Raw genomic sequence first — 18,012 nt, 5'->3', positions numbered from 1 at the left:
TAAAAGGCAGATTAATGTCTTCAGAAAGCAGTAACACTTACTTGCTCATTTACAAAAAACATAAGGTGAAAAAAAATTTGAAATATAGCAGAACATCATTAAGAGTTTGTTTTTGCTTTTACAAAAATTCTTTTGGTTTATATATATATATATATAAAAAAAAAAAAAAAAAAATTATTTTGGTCCTGTGTGTTATTAAATAACTAACCTATATACTCTTTCAGGTATATATTGTATATTAGTCGGCATGCAATGCACACGCAAATTAATTTAACATCAATATTAATCTTTTTTAACAGTGAAAAAAAGAGGTTGAAGCTAGAAAATATAGCACATCTGATGAGCGAATGTAAGTATATCACACTTTTAAATGTACTGTCCCAATACAGTTTACAATGGCATCAACCCATTACAGGGGATGAAGAGCCCACTCTTCACAGGCTCTGTATAGCACAGTGATTCTTAAACTTCTAACTTCAGGCATTACTGCCAGCCCCCTTCCCCGTAATAAACTCCATTCAGCATGGGCATTCAGGAATTATACTGACTGGCTAATGCAAGGTCACAGAGAATTGTGAGGGTCTGGAATCAACTCCCCAGTAATGTTGTTGAAGCTGATACCCTGGGATACTTCAAGAAGCTGCTTGATGAGATTCAGGGATCAATAAGCTACTAACAACCAAACGAGCAAGATGGGCCGAATGGCCTCCTCTCGTTAACTTTCTTAACGTAGCTTGAGCTGATTGCTGGGGGATCATATGAACTGTTTGGAAGCATTTTAAAAGTACTTTTGTACACCAACATTTGCAAAGCAGTCTAGTATCAAGCCGGCTTTTGCAGTATGCTGTGTGTTGGCGGTCACCATTGCATAAACAATTTTTTGGGGGATAACTATATTTAGGGATTTTTTTTTTTTGTAGGAAAGCAGACAGGATGGGGTCAAACAGACAACAAATGTATTCCCCTGTAACACATAATTTACGTATTTATTTATTTATTTATTTAATTTAACTAAGTTGTTGCAATAGGGATAGAGGATGTGAAGTAAGATACAAGTTTAAGAACTAGGCCTGCAGTGCTACTGGCTGTTGAATTCTATGCTTGAGTGAACAGTTGTCTACTCCCAGCAGCTAGCTGGTAAAATAACATTGGACACGCATACAGCACCGCATTCATGATTAAAATTTTAGAACCAATTAACTGAGTATAATACAGTTCCAGTAAACATAGAGTATGCTAGTTTAAAGTCAGTGTTATTAAGAACCCCCTCTGTTTAGACCATTCAAATAAACCCCACTGTATTAAACATTGCCAGGAATAGTCTTGTCTATGTTTGTCTATGTATCCTTGCACACTTCAAATGTCTCCCATTAACCAGATAAAAAATGCTGACCTCCACTGTTACCTGAAGGAGATATGTGAGAGAGGGACACAGGCTTGGATTAGAAACTGTGAGTTCCTGAAGGATTTTGATCACATTGAATCACACGTAAGGATTCTGGCTACTCATAATAACACTCCATCAAACAAGGGTCATTTATTGGTAGGATTTGAATTGGGGTTGATGTCTTTATTAATTTAATTGTTGCAATGGACTCTCAAGTTTATACCCAAATGATCTGAAATTAGGTCTTGTGTTTAAACTTTTTACATTGTGCCTATTAGTCCTGGAGTGTATTGGCCTTCCATTGGACTGGAACTGGGTCCCCTTTTGGTTGGAGTATTTTTTTTGCAGCATTCTGGATTACAGTTTATTGCGGCTAGCCACACCTTTCTTCATGTGCAGATCAGCTTACATGCCTTGCAATCTCATCACAAATTGTTTGTAAAAAAAAAAAAATAATATATAGGTTCTTAGCAAGAGAACTGAAGTAGGTTTAGTATTGACCCACACTGGTTTCTGTTTTCACCACTACAGGTATATTATAGGTCATTATTGAAGCCAATTATGTATTTTCAATGCGAAAAAGCAATTACGCTAATACAAGCTGTCAGTGTACAGGGTGGTACATACATGTAACCTTTTACTGGACAATAAGGTGCATTAATGACAGTACTATCACATTGTACAGGAAATACTTATAATGTAGCTACAGTGAACTAAAGCATTGGTAGCAAATAATGTGTACTGTGCATTATAATGTGTCGATCTCAGACAAAATCCCAGAAAAAAAAAAATCAGATCTCGGTTCAATGGTTTAGTTCAAATTAAGTTGTTTAGGGTGATCCACATATGCCTACATACAAATGAAACTATCCTTCAATTTAGACCTACTATTGAAACAAATTAAGTGTAAAAGGGACCCTTAAAAAAAGTAGATATTTTAGGGAATTGTATTATATCTGGGCTCATAAGGATTTTTCAAAAGCTTCTACAGTTCCAGAGATTTGTGCTGCTTCAAGCACTATGGAGGTGACTGAAAGCAAGCCAGTGGTTTCAGGCAGCATTGTCTGCAGTTAACAATGCATTCCTGTGGGTATTAAGAGAGCTTTATGTATTGGCTTAACACAGCCAGTGCTGTACTCTGTGGACCATCTGCATCAGAAGGCCATGAGTTCAAGTCCCATCTGAAAAACAAAATCCTTTTAAAATCCCTGTGCTAGATGACTTAACTGTGCTTCCCAGCCAAACCAAGAAGTTTGTGTCTGATAATACTTTTGAAGTTAATTTCTTTTTTGTAATTTACATAAGATAATTAAACTGATCTACTGTGTTTCTATTTATGTTACAAATTCCAGTCCAGAAATTTCATAAGAGCATTTATTTTAGCAGTTCTGATCATCTGAATATTTGGAGAAGATTGTCGCAGTGAACATTACTATGCTAACTCAGTTAAAGAATTTAACAGCAGTCATCGTTGCCCTAAGACAAATGTGTAAGATAAAATACAATAGATTTGCCTCATCTTGTGTTAGAATCCACTGTGGACGGACCTGCAGATAAAGCATTCAGGGGTATAGTCAAAGGCTAGAGAAATATCAAGTTGCCTAGTTTTCTGCATGAAATAGTTATTTATGTCTTACAAAAACAGAAAGCATTTGTACTGTATTTTGTAATGTATTTTTATTGGATGGGATACATGTGCTAACAGGGAAAACAACTAGTTGCAATAGATCGATCTTCACAAACCTAACAAAATGGAAGCGAGGATAAGAAAACGTGAATATGTTTTTCAGTCACCTTCCCAAAGGCAAGGCCAGGATCACTTTCTTAGGAAGCTGTATGTGACTGTGGCTCATCAGTGCAGCGTAGTTGGGTGCCGATGTAGGTAATAATGGTGAGCTTTCTTTGTTCAAAATTTGAAGTTGTTTTTTAAGTGTATTTTATATTTATTAATGTCTGCCTCTTGCCCCAGGAAGTGATACAGCATTTTACTTGTTAATGTTTCACCTTATCGTAGAAGGTGAATTTCAGATTTAAAACAAAAAACAAGAAGCTGATGAGCAGTTCATATTGTAGTTTATGCATAAGAGCCTAATAACACTATGCATTTAGAGAATTATTGATATACTTATCATATTGAGTAAATTGGTGAGATTATCACTTAAAACTGAACAGCAGTGCTTCAAATCTTAATATCAAATTACAAAACCAGTTAATTATGTCCTTTCAAATGAACAGTGTAATGGTGAACAAAATGCAGTGAAGTGGTGCAGTGCTGAAGTTCTGTCTTCCCAGAGGGTTTCTCTTTCAGTATATATTATCAGTTTACAGTACATGCCAGCAGTTGTGTTCAGCTATGGAAACATTTCTGTGTCACGTAGAAATGTTAGTTTGAGACAGAATAAAAAAAAACTATATGAAACAAACTATAATTTTAGATATTTTATTTAACATCATGTAATCAAATATACTACAAAATGACATTGCAAAAGAAAAGTCATAAAAGCCATACTAGTAGTACAGAAATTCAAGTTAATTTCGAAATGGCAGTTGTTTTTTGTTTTTGTCAGTGTTTCGTTCAGTATATTTAAAACTACAAAGCGGTGTGTAATTCAATATGTTAATGTAACATTATCCAGCAGGTTTCCTCAGTTTATTAATTCTGTAGCGTGATGCAAAGCTTTAGGTCAGAGCTGTAGATCTGTTTTTTTTCCATGTGTGTGCATGTGTTTTTTTCATGTGTGTACATATGTTTTTTTCATGTGTGTTTTTTTCATGTGTGTGCATGTGTTTTTTTTCATGTGTGTGTGTGTGTTTTTTTCATGTGTGTGCACGTGTTTTTCAGTGTTTTGAAATAAATTTTAAAAAACGTCCTCCAAGTATCTGTACAACCATTACAACAGTACAAGTCAAGGACCTTCTATCTAACATCTTGTTTAAAAAATAATTGTGGAAGGGTGGTGGGTAATTCACTGACACAGGAGACAGACAGGTGAATTTGGCAACACCGCACAGGTGCCGAGTTTTATTTCAGGGTGCTGTTTTTTCTTTAGTCCCGCAGGTGGCGCCGTGGGTCCGTGGTCTGATTTAGCAATGATGGTAAACAGAACCACGGGCATACCAAGCGATGGTACACAATACCGGCACCCTTGCAGGTGCTTCAAAACAATAATTAAAAACAGAAGGCACAAAGAAACAGGGAAAATAAAACAGTAACAAAAACTACAAAGAAAAGGTGCTGCACTTTGCAGCGATATCCCGGTCGCCGCTGCCCGTGCGACCCGGATCACCGTCCTACACTGCCGGCTCACTAGTCTGCTCTGATATACTAATCAGGGGTCTGCCCAAGGGTTCCCCGCCCTCAATGTCTCGCTCTGAACCTCCGTTTCTTTCTCTCCCACTGGTTCTCGGTCGTTGACCAGCGCTTCCGCATTCTCGGCGCGTTTAACAGGGCAGACCTGAGGAGACAACAGAGCGTTAATTTATAGGGCTAACAATCTCCCAAGACGCGCCTCTCAGCCATTCAGAGAGGGGGAAAGTCCACACACCCACTTTCCCACCTCCCCGTGTCACTGCCATGACTCACAGGCGGTTGTTGGACGACTGCCGCCCTGTTCCTGCATCCCGTGAACACGACAGCAGAGTCAGCACAGATCTCTCCCTGTTACATATCCTTCCCCTCAGAATGACACCACCGGTTCATTTGAAAATCTTACACCCCCATGCCTTCCCGAGAGAAAAAGTCTGCGTTTTGATGCAGCTTTCCTGCTCGGTGGACTACCCTGAAGGCATAGGGCTGCAAGGCCAAGTACCACCGTGTGATTCTGGCGTTGCTATCTTTCATCCGGTGAAGCCATGCTAAGGGGGCATGATCTGTAACCAGGGTGAAGTATCGCCCCAGGAGGTAGTTCCGGAGTGACTCGACTGCCCATTTTACCGCGAGACACTCCTTCTCGATGGTGCTATAATTTTTCTCGCGGGGAAGGAGCTTCCTGCTGATATACAGGACTGGGTGCTCGCTTCCCCGAACCTCCTGCGACAACACTGCCCCGAGACCTGTCTCTGACGCATCCGTCTGCAGGGTGAACCTCTTACCAAAATCCGGGCTGCATAGTACTGGCTTACTAGACAGCCTCCGCTTCAAGGCGAGAAAGGCCCTCTGGCACGACTCCGTCCACTGAACCGTATTTGGGGCAGCCTTCCGGGTGAGGTCTGTCAAGGGAGCAGCGAGCGTAGCGAAACTCGGGATGAACTTTCTATAATAGCCCGCTAGTCCCAAGAAAGAGCGCACCTGGGTTTTGGTTGTAGGAACCGGCCAGTCCGCCAAGGCTTTCACCTTAGCAACTAGCGGTCTGATCTGGCCGCCCCCTACTCGATACCCCAAATACTCCGAATCACTCTTCTCAATGGCACACTTCTTTGGGTTAGCAGTGAGCCCCGCCTCCCGCAAGGATTGCAGCACCGCCGCTACCTTACACAGATGACTCGGCCAATCCTCACTGTGGATAACCACGTCATCTATGTAAGCAGCGGCGTACTGCTGATGGGGCCGCAAGATGTGATCCATCATCCGCTGGAAAGTGGCGGGGGCTCCTTGCAACCCAAAGGGCATGGTCCTGAATTGGTACAACCCGAAGGGAGTCGAAAACGCCGTCCTCTCTCTAGATTCCGGGGTCAGGGGTATCTGCCAGTACCCCTTCGTTAAATCCAGTGTCGTCATAAAATGAGCTGTGCCTAGACGCTCCAGCAACTCATCTACTCGGGGTATTGGATCAGCGTCAAATTTCGATTTCTCTTTGATTCGTCTGAAATCAATGCAAAATCGAGTTGACCCGTCTGGCTTATCGACTAAAACAGTCGGACTGTTCCAGTCACTTTGGGACTCTTCTATTACTCCCAGTCTCAGCATTTCGTCAATTTCTGCTTTTATTACCTGTCTTTTACGCTCAGGTATACGGTACGGCCTCTGGCGAACTAGTGCCCCCGGCTCAATATCAATGTGATGATGGGCTACTCTAGTCTGCCCCGGGACGGGAGAGAACACGTCAGGAAACTCCGCCACCAGACCGTGAGCCTGACATTTCTGCATTGGTGTCAGATTCTCAGCAATCTGTACCGATCCTTTTCTTTCCAACACAGAAAGATCAGGTCCCAGGTCTGTGACGTCATCTGCATGCGCCACGTACAACGCCTCTGGTTGCAACCAAGGTTTTAAGAGATTGATATGGTAAATGTGTTTCTCTGTCCGTCGCTCCAGCTGGCAGATCTCATCGTCCACCTTCCCAACCTGGCGTGCAACCTCAAAGGGTCCTTGCCACTTAGCCAAGAGTTTAAACTCAGAACTGGGTAATAACAGAAGTACCTTATCACCCGGCTGAAATGTGCGCAACCGGGCTCCTCGGTTATATTGTGTCTCCTGTCTGTGCTGCGCCTGCTGCAAATTGTCATGTGCCCATTTCTCCACAGGCTCAAGACGTTTGCGCAGGTCCAACACATACCGGACGGTATTGGTCGAATTGTCCTGCTGTTCCTCCCACATCTCTCTGACCAGATCGAGCACACCCGGGGTCTCCGCCCATACAACAGCTCGAATGGTGAAAACCCTGTAGAAGCCTGGGGAACCTCTCTGATCGTAAAGAGAAGGGGAGGAATCAGCTGGTCCCAGTAACGCACATCACTACGAATAAACCTGCGCAACATGTTCTTAAGGGTCTTATTAAAGCGTTCCACTAAACCGTCAGTCGGAGGATGAAACACCGAGGTCCTAATGGTATTAATTCCCAAAAGCTTACATGTTCCGCGGATTAGCCGGGACATAAAATTGGTGCCTTGATCGGTTAGTATCTCCTTGGGAATCCCCACCCGGGAGAAAACCTTTACCAGCTTGTTGGCGACAGACTTAGCGGACATAGATCGGAGGGGAATTGCCTCTGGATAACGCGTAGCGTAATCCAGAATGACAAGTAGGTGGGTGTATCCTGCCGCACTCCTTTCTAGTGGCCCAACTATGTCCATCCCAATACGCTCAAACGGAGCTGCCACTAGGGGCAAAGGCACCAGTGGGGCTCGTGGAACGGCTCTAGAGCTGGCCTTCTGACATTCTCCACAACGCTCACAAAACCGCTTAACATCGCCATCCAGCCCCAGCCAGAAGAACCGTGACACAAGCCTTGCTTTAGTTTTATCCCTTCCCAAATGACCAGACAGGGGAATAGCGTGAGCCAGCTGCAACAAATCCTCCTTAAAGGGCTGAGGAATGAGCAACTGATGACGCACTTCACCGGTCTGGGGTAATTTATCAACATGGTACAGTAGGTCTCGATCAATTTCAAAGTGGGGGTACGTGGCGGCGCGTCTGGGCTCGACTACCCCAACATTAACCACCACTGTTTGGTCAAAGAGCCTTCCCAGCATGTCATCACACCCTTGCTCGAGTCGGAAGTCACGGGAGCGAGCTAAGAAATCAGCTCCCATGGCTTCCAACTCGGGGTCAGGTCGGTCCCGAGCAGAGGCAGCCGAGCCAGACCCCTGTGCTGGCTCCGTGACCTCCCCCCCGAACTCTTCACCAACCGCCCTCACCTGAAACTTCTCCGACTCCCTCCATTGCCAGCCCTCATTCTTAGCGATCCGGCGCTCCCGTTTAGTTTTACGGGGTTTAAATCTATGGCAAAACCATTCTGGATCGCGAAAGGGAAAAATCTCTCCAATTACTTCCTCTTTCTTAGCCAATAAAGAAGACAGGGCTGTCAGAGCAGCCAATCAATCTTTAAACTGCTCACAGTCCCGTCCCAGAACTACTGGTACCGGCAATCGAGGACATAATCCTACCTGCACCTGCGTCACCTGCTGGCCAATAGTCATACACACATTTATCTTGGGATAGGAGCGGACATCCCCATGAATACATTTAATATGCACCCGTCCCAATATACGTTTATGCCCCGGTGAGATTAGGCTCTCCTGTACTAGAGACTGACCACACCCTGAATCCAGGAGAGCCTGGGTTTTTGTACCATCCACTGTCACAGGAATAACAAAACCCATGTGCTGAAGTGACTGAGGTAATTGAACGTGCCTACCTGGTCGGCTGAGGTCACACTCCATCACGGGGGAATCCCGGGCGAGGTAGCCCACCTCCCTGCACGTCCAACACCTCGGTGGGCTGGTTTCTCTCCCTGAAGTTTTGGCAAAAGGGGGAAACACTGGAGCCATAAAAGGGGCTTGCTGATAAGGCGTCCGCGCGAGACCCCGGTCCGACACCGCAGCAGCCCATGGGTATCCCCACCCTGCCCCAGTTCCCGGGCCGGGAGCTCCCGCCGACACCCCCGACCAAATCCTGAACTACCCCTTCCCCCGAGTCCCCTCGCCCTCTCCGAGACCAGTTGAGGGGTCGATCCGGTGGCCGCGCTCCTCCCAGACGGTCTCGCCGGCGTTGGCTCCGCCGCCTGGTACTGTTCCGCCAGTTCGACCGCCCGATCCAGAGTATCTGGTGCCTGTCGCTGGACCCATTGCCGAGGTCCCGGGGCCAGACACTCCAGAAACCACTCCACCACGACCAGCTCCACCAACCTGGCTTTGGTGACCGCGTCCGGGTTCAGCCAGCCCATGGCGTAATCTTTTAGCCGGTGGGCAATAGCTCGGGGGTGCTCCCCCGCCGCAAACTGCTCATCCCGGAATTTCTTCCGGTAGCCCTCCAGGGTGGCTCCCACACGACTCAGGATGGCTGCCTTCAGCAGGGGGTAATCCAGCATGTCCTCCGGGGACAGAGTCCTCGCAGCTGCTTGAGCCTCCCCGGTGAGCTGGGGCAACAAACAGCTAGCCCACTGGGCTTGGGGCCACCCGGCCGAGATCGCCATGGCCTCGAACACATCCAAGTAGGCGTCAGGTCGATCCTGGGCCGTCATTTTGGTGGGTCTTTGTAGGGAGTGGTCTAGCCGCCCCTTGCACTGCCGCGGTGAGCGTCTGTCGCAGGAGGTCCGTCATCGCGGCAAACTGGGTAGCATCCATTGCCAGTCTGCTCCTTCTGTAAATGCACTTCTTGGGGCAGTGCCAATGAATCCCACTACTGACACCACGTGTGGAAGGGTGGTGGGTAATTCACTGACACAGGAGACAGACAGGTGAATTTGGCGACACCGCACAGGTGCCGAGTTTTATTTCAGGGTGCTGTTTTTTCTTTAGTCCCGCAGATGGCGCTGTGGGTCCGTGGTCTGATTTACCAACGATGGTAAACAGAACCACGGGCATACCAAGCGATGGTACACAATACCGGCACCCTTGCAGGTGCTTCGAAACAATAATTAAAAACAGAAGGCACAAAGAAACAGGGAAAATAAAACAGTAACAAAAACTACAAAGAAAAGGTGCTGCACTTTGCAGCGATATCCACCGTCCTACACTGCCGGCTCACTAGTCTGCTCTGATATACTAATCAGGGGTCTGCCCAAGGGTTCCCCACCCTCAATGTCTCGCTCATTTCTTTCTCTCCCACTGGTTCTCGGTCGTTGACCAGCGCTTCCGCACTCTCGGCGCGTTTAACAGGGCAGACCTGAGGAAACAACAGAGCGTTAATTTATAGGGCTAACAATCTCCCAAGACGCGCCTCTCAGCCATTCAGAGAGGGGGAAAGTCCACACACCCACTTTCCCACCTCCCCGTGTCACTGCCATGACTCACAGGCGGTTGTTGGACGACTGCCGCCCTGTTCCTGCAGCCCGTGAAGACGCCAGCAGAGTCAGCACAGATCTCTCCCTGTTACAATAACACACTTGAGTTTGTGGTTGAAAAGATCAAATACCATGTCAACATAAGAAACACAAATGGGCAATGCCAGTAGCAGCTGGGGCAGAGTGGTGCTTTTTTATTCTTATTATTGTTTTATATCACAATATAATATTCACATTTTTTCTAGTCACATCTAATGAATTATCACATTAAAGGGCTATTCGCAACTACAGAGTTTATTAAAGGGCTATTCGCACTACAGAGTTTATTAAAGGGCTATTCACACTACAGCTTTTATTAAAGGGCTATTCACACTACAACGTTTATTCACTGCGTTTTTACGCCCGACGTTTCGTAGCTATTTTGTATACAGCACACGTGATGGATTTACCATAGTTACAGTACAGCACACATGATGGATTTACCATAGTTACAGTACAGCACACATGATGGATTTACCATAGTTACAGTACAGCACACGTGATGGATTTACCATAGTTACAGTACAGCACACGTGATGGATTTACCATAGTTACAGTACAGCACACATGATGGATTTACCATAGTTACAGTACAGCACACATGATGGATTTACCATAGTTACAGTACAGCACACATGATGGATTTACCATAGTTACAGTACAGCACACGTGATGGATTTATCATAGTTACAGTACAGCACACATGATGGATTTACCATAGTTACAGTACAGCACACGTGATGGATTTACCATAGTTACAGTACAGCACACATGATGGATTTACCATAGTTACAGTACAGCACACATGATGGATTTACCATAGTTACAGTACAGCACACATGATGGATTTACCATAGTTACAGTACAGCACACGTGATGGATTTACCATAGTTACAGTACAGCACACATGGTTTCTGTTGTATTTATTGTTAGGCATGTTAAGAACCACTGGCATTTTTTGGATCTTAATGTTCTGGTAGGGTTACAACAGTGTATGTTAAAGATGCATTAGCATACATAGCACAGTGTGTGCGTTGAGTAAGTGAGCGTCTCGGAGCAGCTCAGTGAAAGAACCCACTTAACAGCATGCTCAGTTCTGCTCCCTCTCAGCCGCTCAGAGCTGCACAGCAGATTCCATCAGTGATCCGAGTGATGGAAAGATTCTCGCTCCGAGAATTTTTTAACGCACCCAGTATGTCATACGTTTACTGCATGTAAATGCATATGCGGTGAGATGACTGGAAGAGTTGTGATGAAATTTGCTAACTGTTTAGCACAATTAGTAGATAAGAAGAAGAGGGTGTTTTGAGGCATCTTTGTATGTCACTTCTGATGTGCTTTATTTTAAATTGTACTCATTGTCCCTCTTGTTCTTTAGACAGTTAATAACTGTAATTGAAATATGGTATTCACAATCATCAGGATCATAAAAGTAAAACAAGAAAACTGTTTGCATTTTTCAAAAGTGGTGTGTTTTGGAACTGGTTAGTCACAGAACAGTTCGGCTTGTCTTGCTGTTTGCCTTGTGCACAGAATCTCCTTAACCAAACATTTCTGCTGCGTAGCAGGGGCTTCCAGTATGCTTGGTGCACATAGCACACAACATATCTACACCTTGGGAAATTCTTTGCTGTAATTTACATGTATACATAAATTCACTTGTCATGATTAACCATAATACTGCAGCAGCATATTTAATCTGTGTTTATGTTATGCTGAGTTCATGGATTATTAAACTGATTATTAAACTGTTCTACAGTATTTATTGTTTTGATTATTTTATTCTGACAGGAAAGATCTTTGCTCTTTGATTGTGAATAGGCTTTATGTTAATTTAAACTAGAGATATGTTTATTGTTTATAAGGGGTTTATGCTTCAGTAAAATGCATCCTATCCAAAATGTGCTGTATATTTTTCAGCATCTAATTTTCTTAAGTGCTCTTCTAAAAAACATTTTTATTTTCAAGAGCAAGAATTCAGAGAGGCTTTCATTTCTTACATTGGAAAATTAAGCATTGCAGAAACACAGATGAATTTGTGTTTTTTTTATTTGCTGTGTAAACAATGTATTCGATATGGTTGCAGTCTTGTACAAGTGTTGAGTGTTGAATTGTTTTATATTCAATGCTGCAGGATTTAAAAAAAAAAAATGGATGTCATTTTTAAACCTACTTTGAATTCATTCAAATTCAACAATAGAATGACTGCCTGACTGGCAGTTTGCCAAGTTACGCTGCGTTGCTAAGCAGATGAGGGGCTGGATCCAAGTAATTCTCTGAATTTAGCTGTTTGCTTTATATGTACACATTTCTTTTCCACACATTGCACTGGTTAAATAAACGTTATGCGTTATTAAACATACTGCTTATTTCACTTACAAGGATGGCTGTAAACAGCCCACTTTCCTCCCTTTTGGGAGCTCGCTACTGGATTTATTTTGAACGGTTTAGATAAGATAATATACTGAACACTATCGACTCTAACAACATTTATCTTCATGATACTACTGGACGTTTTTAACAAGACTTATTTGAGAACGAATCATTGCAATATACAGACATTAACAGAGTGCACAAGACATGTATTTACGATGGGGTCTGTCACTCTTAACATCAACATTGGGTGACACATCTCTGAGTAGAGTCAGTATTACTACCTGACAGCTGCCAATAACAGAGTAAACACCTGGGAGTATTGAGTGAATGCCAAAAATGGGGATTTTCTACTTTGGATTTAGAGCAAATTACATTTTACAATGAACCGGTTCCTTTCAGGTTTACTGTTGATTAAAACCAGCAGGTTCAAAGAAAGAACGGTGAATTATTATTAAAGGTAAACAATGTACACCAGAGTAATTCTACATCTGGGATTTGACGAGAACACAAAAATAAATAATTCTCTAACTGAGCCCCATCGATGCATTAACATTAGGGCTGGCCAGGGACATGATATGAAGTCAGCAGTTCTTGAAGGTAAGAAGGTCCAAGACCATAAGAATAACTCTAAAATATTTATTTGCTGCTTGTAACTTGGCTAGGCAGCCTGGCTTTAACATTGGTTCTACAGGAAGAAACTACATAGGTTCATTGTCAGCAAACTTGTCTAACTGACAGTCAACACAACAACGATGCACACGTTTCAGGCGAGCTGTGGGCCAAAACAAGGCCTTGAAGGGGCAGCTTGTTGGGTTTTCTCGCAGCCCTCTCCTAGCCCTTAGGAGACCGTGTTACTGCTTCTGGTGAAAAAAAGAAGACAAAATAAAACAGATGTTAAAGTAAAATTTGTTTTATTTGTAACAGATGGCGTATGAGAATCAGATTGAGAAACGATCATCAGTTTGGAGTTAAGAAGAGAGCAGAAAGGCGCTCATACTGACCAGGTAGATCTGTGTGTTGTATTAAACCAGACAGAATTAAAACAAACAAACAGACAGACAGTTTGCTTAATTTTCAATCAGGGATGTGGAATATTGGGGATAAAAGAATATTCATTTTGATTAAATGTGTTCATATTCTTTTCAAAAAATACCATTCGTTGTACAATACTGTGTTACTGATGGAGCCAGTTGAAGAGACCACTGATTAAGTCTTGGTATAGATAAGGTACTGGAATAAGAATGCATATACGTGGCCAAGGTGAAAATGATTGAAGTGAAATGACACATTTACTGGCGCTGTTAAACTGATCTTGTGAAACAAAGGTTGAGAGCCTGGATCCAGTTTATATTGGGATATTAAGATCTGAATGACTCATGGACTAAAACACACATTGTTGTTATAAAGAGAATTCAGCATACAAAGGACTAAAATTATATTTATTCATACATCTGATAATGTTAAAATGTTATGCATGGTATTTGAACATAGAGACGTAAAACACTAATGCAAAATAATAAATTGTATCCTGGCTCAATTCCTAAAGAAAGAAAATATCCACCCAATAAAATTGCCAGACCAGAAATGCAATTCAATCTGGGGGCCTGTTTCAGTCTGAAATATTTTATTTATTTATTTATTTAATGGGCATGTGATACAGGTTTGCCTGGCAGTTGGGGTATTTGGAGGATTGCCTATCTACAGACTTATGAAACACATATTTACACAACTGCTTATTCAAATGTAATGAAAAAAAATCAACAATTACATTTTTCTTTAAATAAGTGCTCATAATGATTTGAGAATCTTGCCCACAGTTTTCAAAAGACAGAGAAACTCTTTGACAAGTAAAAAATTCCGAAATGTGGTCATCAGCTCAATACCATCACAAAGGAGAGCACGAAGATCAGGCCTTTGTTTTCATTTAAAGGAAGTGAAACAAAACATAGCTCAGAGGAAAGCATGTACGATAAGCAAAACGTATTTCTGTGTTTGGAATTTCAATCATTATGATTGTGTGGCAGGGGCGGGTGGATGGGCATAATTTTGTCAGTGGCACAACCTTAATATTTTCAACCTTATAACAATAAACATATTCAGTATCTATCATACAAATAAATGTGTAACATGGTATACGTTTAGCTGTGTATCTGTAATAATGGAGATATCTAATCCCTGCTGCTGTATCTGTATAAACGATGTAGTTCAAGCCCCTAGCTGCTTATTCCTTCATTTAAAGCCGTTAAAGCTCTTTTATATGAAATGTCTAAGACATCTCATAATAACTTGGAGCATGCTGTCTAGCGCAGTCACTTGTGACTGTGCACAAACCCCCCTCAGCTTGCAGATATTGTAATGAGCAAAATGGTACCATCACTGCATTATGCATACAAGCCATTGCTGGCAGCGTGCATGTCCCTTAGGCTGCAGCATTCATTAAGAAAAGCTTACCGGGCTGAAAGCTGGAAACGGATGATAACGGGATACGATTTTCATATTTAATGCATTCCTTGGAAGAGCACGCGCGTGCCGCAGATTGATAGAAGAATCAATTGCTACTTTAGTGAAACACTTTCTACTTTGCCCTGCAGCTACTGATGGAATCACTCACCCAAGAAATTAACTTTTCCTCCTTTTACCTACTTTGTGGATCTGCTGGGCAGACTGCATGGTTTACATTGAATGTTATTAAGCAGCTAACTGTTTGGTATTTAAGACTCTTATCAGAAAAGAAACAGAAGCAGCGTTTTTTGTTATTATGTTGGGAAGAAGGTTTTTAGCCCCCCCCCCCCTTTGGTACCGTAGCAGACATTAATCACAACTTGCGTTAAGGATTGTTAATCAGATTAAAAGTGAAAACATTGATCTAATAACATTCTTCTAAAGCAGCTTAAAAAAAAAGAAACCCAACCTTGACCCACATAAACTAGCTACCACTGACCTGAAAAGTACATCAGCATGAACTACAGTACATCCACTGTGTGCACATGAATATTTGACATACATGCATACATACATGTAGATAGATGCTTCCATGTACTTCTGCATTGTGATATTCTTAATAAGTTGCTAGAATAGAATGTCCAAACCAAGTTTTACTGACAGTGGAATAAGCGTTTTACTGTGTAAATGTAAAAAGTGTATCCTACACAAACTGATTTCAAATCTTTTATGATAATGTCACCTACCACTTGTTATAACCCAGGCAGATTATGGGAATCAATAGAGATGATCTGCTAATTTACATTTGGATAATTTCACTATCCTGTTAATATTAACCACACTAATTGTGAAACTTACCTCCATCCCACTGCTAATATCACTTCAGGACATAAAAGCATTGCTATTAGACATTGGATGTTTTAGTGTGAGTGAGTGGCTGTTGAAAGTTAATGTGTAGTATGAAATGAGTTTAACGCATTTTGATATTTAATAAATATAAAGCTTACGTGTACTATATAGCAGATTGCACTCTCTTCATTGCCACCAAATGTTGATAGTTTTAGTCATTTTAATGAACACATAAATCTTGCACTCAATTAGTTTAATACACATTCAAGTAATTGTAGCTAATAAAATAGCTCCATAGATTTGAGCAAACATGTATTTTAATTTTAAAATAGCTGGTAATGCACTAGGTAAAATAAAGACATGCTTGCAAGACGTGCTTTCAGGTTGTCTTGCACGTGATGGGTCATTTCACACAGTGCCAGTGACGCAGTCGCGCCCGCCCCCAGGGATATAGAAAGACTGCTGACACTGATATCATCATCATTTTACCTTTCAGCGACCTGACCAGAGAGATCTATGAACAGATAAGTGTTGAATAAAATACTTTTGCCTGCTTTTCACTTGTGTATTACACTATTAATGTGATTTAATGGCATGTTTTAGGTAAATTCTTACACGTATTGTAAGCTCAGACGTGCTTTTTGGTAGTCCCGCAGCGGCCTTCTGCTCCGTGCGAAGCCGGCAGCTCTACTGCCCCTTCCCTGGGATCAAACACATTAAATCGTCCACTTGTGCTCTCTCAAAGCTGCGAGCTTCGGTCGAAGCATAAAAAATGTTTTTTTTTTCTCATAAAAACTACATTCAAATAATAGTAATTATTTGTTTACTGTATTGTGTGAGAATATTTTTTCTCTGTATTTTCTGTTTTTTGTTTTTTTTTTCCACAGGAACCCTAATGTGGCTCCTGGGGTCTGCTGACTTGCGTTGGACGGAGATGCGATGGGCCAGGCTGCTTGCAGTTTTTCTTTGTGTCTCGTTGCCACATTAAAATCTGTTAGCTAACAGTAGGCCTTCCTTAGTTTTTTTGAACTATTGGTTAGCCAAGAGCGTTATAGGTTGCTGGACTCAGCTCTGCTTCGGGTCTGACTGGCTGCAGTCCTTCCCGCAGTGTCTCATTGCTGCTCTGGTTTCTCCTTGCAGCACTATTGCGAAGGCTGTCGGAGTCAGCAGGTTTCCGCCAGTCTTAGCGCTGTGTTGTGTTAAGCCAGAAGCTATACGGGTGGACATCCCTGTATTTTTCTTCTTCAGTATTTGTAGTTCACCGATCTATCACCGTTCTTCATGAACGAGGTTACCATAATGGTAGTGTACAGTGCTCTGCACTGTACCGTTTGCACTGTACCGTGATCTGTGCACCGTACCTTGTCTGTGCTGTACTAGTGCTTAGACAGGTACTTAAGAGCAGCTAATCTGACTTGAGTTTGACTTGTACTGTTTTTATCTATTTTTCAGTACTTGCCTGTAACATGCCGTACAAGCAGCGTTGCTCCTTGTGTTGTCTGAGACAGCTGGGTTTTTTGTTACAAGTACTGTATACTGCACCAGCCCTGTACCTTATATAGGAGCTGCATCTCCAGCCCTGTTACAGTATGTACTGTATATGAGCTGCAGCTCCAGCCCTGTTACAGTATGTACTGTATATATGAGCCGCAGCTCCAGCCCTGTTACAGTATGTACTGTATATGAGCTGCAGCTCCAGCCCTGTTACAGTATGTACTGTGTATATGAGCCGCAGCTCCAGCCCTGTTACAGTATGTACTGTGTATAGGAGCCACAGCTCCAGCCCTGTTGCAGTATGTACTGTGTATAGGAGCCGCAGCTCCAGCCCTGTTGCAGTATGTACTGTGTATAGGAGCCGCAGCTCCAGCCCTGTTACAGTATGTACTGTGTATAGGAGCCGCAGCTCCAGCCCTGTTACAGTATGTACTGTGTATAGGAGCCGCAGCTCCAGCCCTGTTACAGTATGTACTGTGTATATGAGCTGAAGCTCCAGCCCTGTTACAGTATGTACTGTGTATAGGAGCCGCAGCTCCAGCCCTGTTACAGTATGTACTGTGTATAGGAGCAGCAGCTCCAGCCCTGTTACAGTATGTACTGTGTATATGAGCCGCAGCTCCAGCCCTGTTACAGTATGTACTGTGTATAGGAGCCGCAGCTCCAGCCCTGTTACAGTATGTACTGTGTATAGGAGCCGCAGCTCCAGCCCTGTTACAGTATGTACTGTGTATATGAGCCGCAGCTCCAGCCCTGTTACAG

General features: G+C 42.9%; 1 long non-coding RNA gene across 1 annotated transcript in view; it reads left to right on the top strand.

The window, feature by feature from the left end:
* The first annotated feature begins 297 nt into the window (after positions 1-297).
* LOC121315411 overlaps positions 298-18,012 on the top strand; it is a 31,537-nt gene continuing 13,822 nt past the window's right edge. Inside the window, exons 1-2 of the long non-coding RNA XR_005950259.1 lie at positions 298-349; positions 13,390-13,469. This is a non-coding gene — a long non-coding RNA (uncharacterized LOC121315411). The remainder of the gene's footprint in view (positions 350-13,389; positions 13,470-18,012) is intronic.

This window comes from Polyodon spathula, chromosome 5 (genome assembly GCF_017654505.1).
Source record: "Polyodon spathula isolate WHYD16114869_AA chromosome 5, ASM1765450v1, whole genome shotgun sequence".
NCBI classification, from domain to species: Eukaryota; Metazoa; Chordata; class Actinopteri; order Acipenseriformes; family Polyodontidae; genus Polyodon; species Polyodon spathula.
Note: the sequence above shows the minus strand (reverse complement) of the source record. Positions and strands in the feature narration are given on the sequence as shown.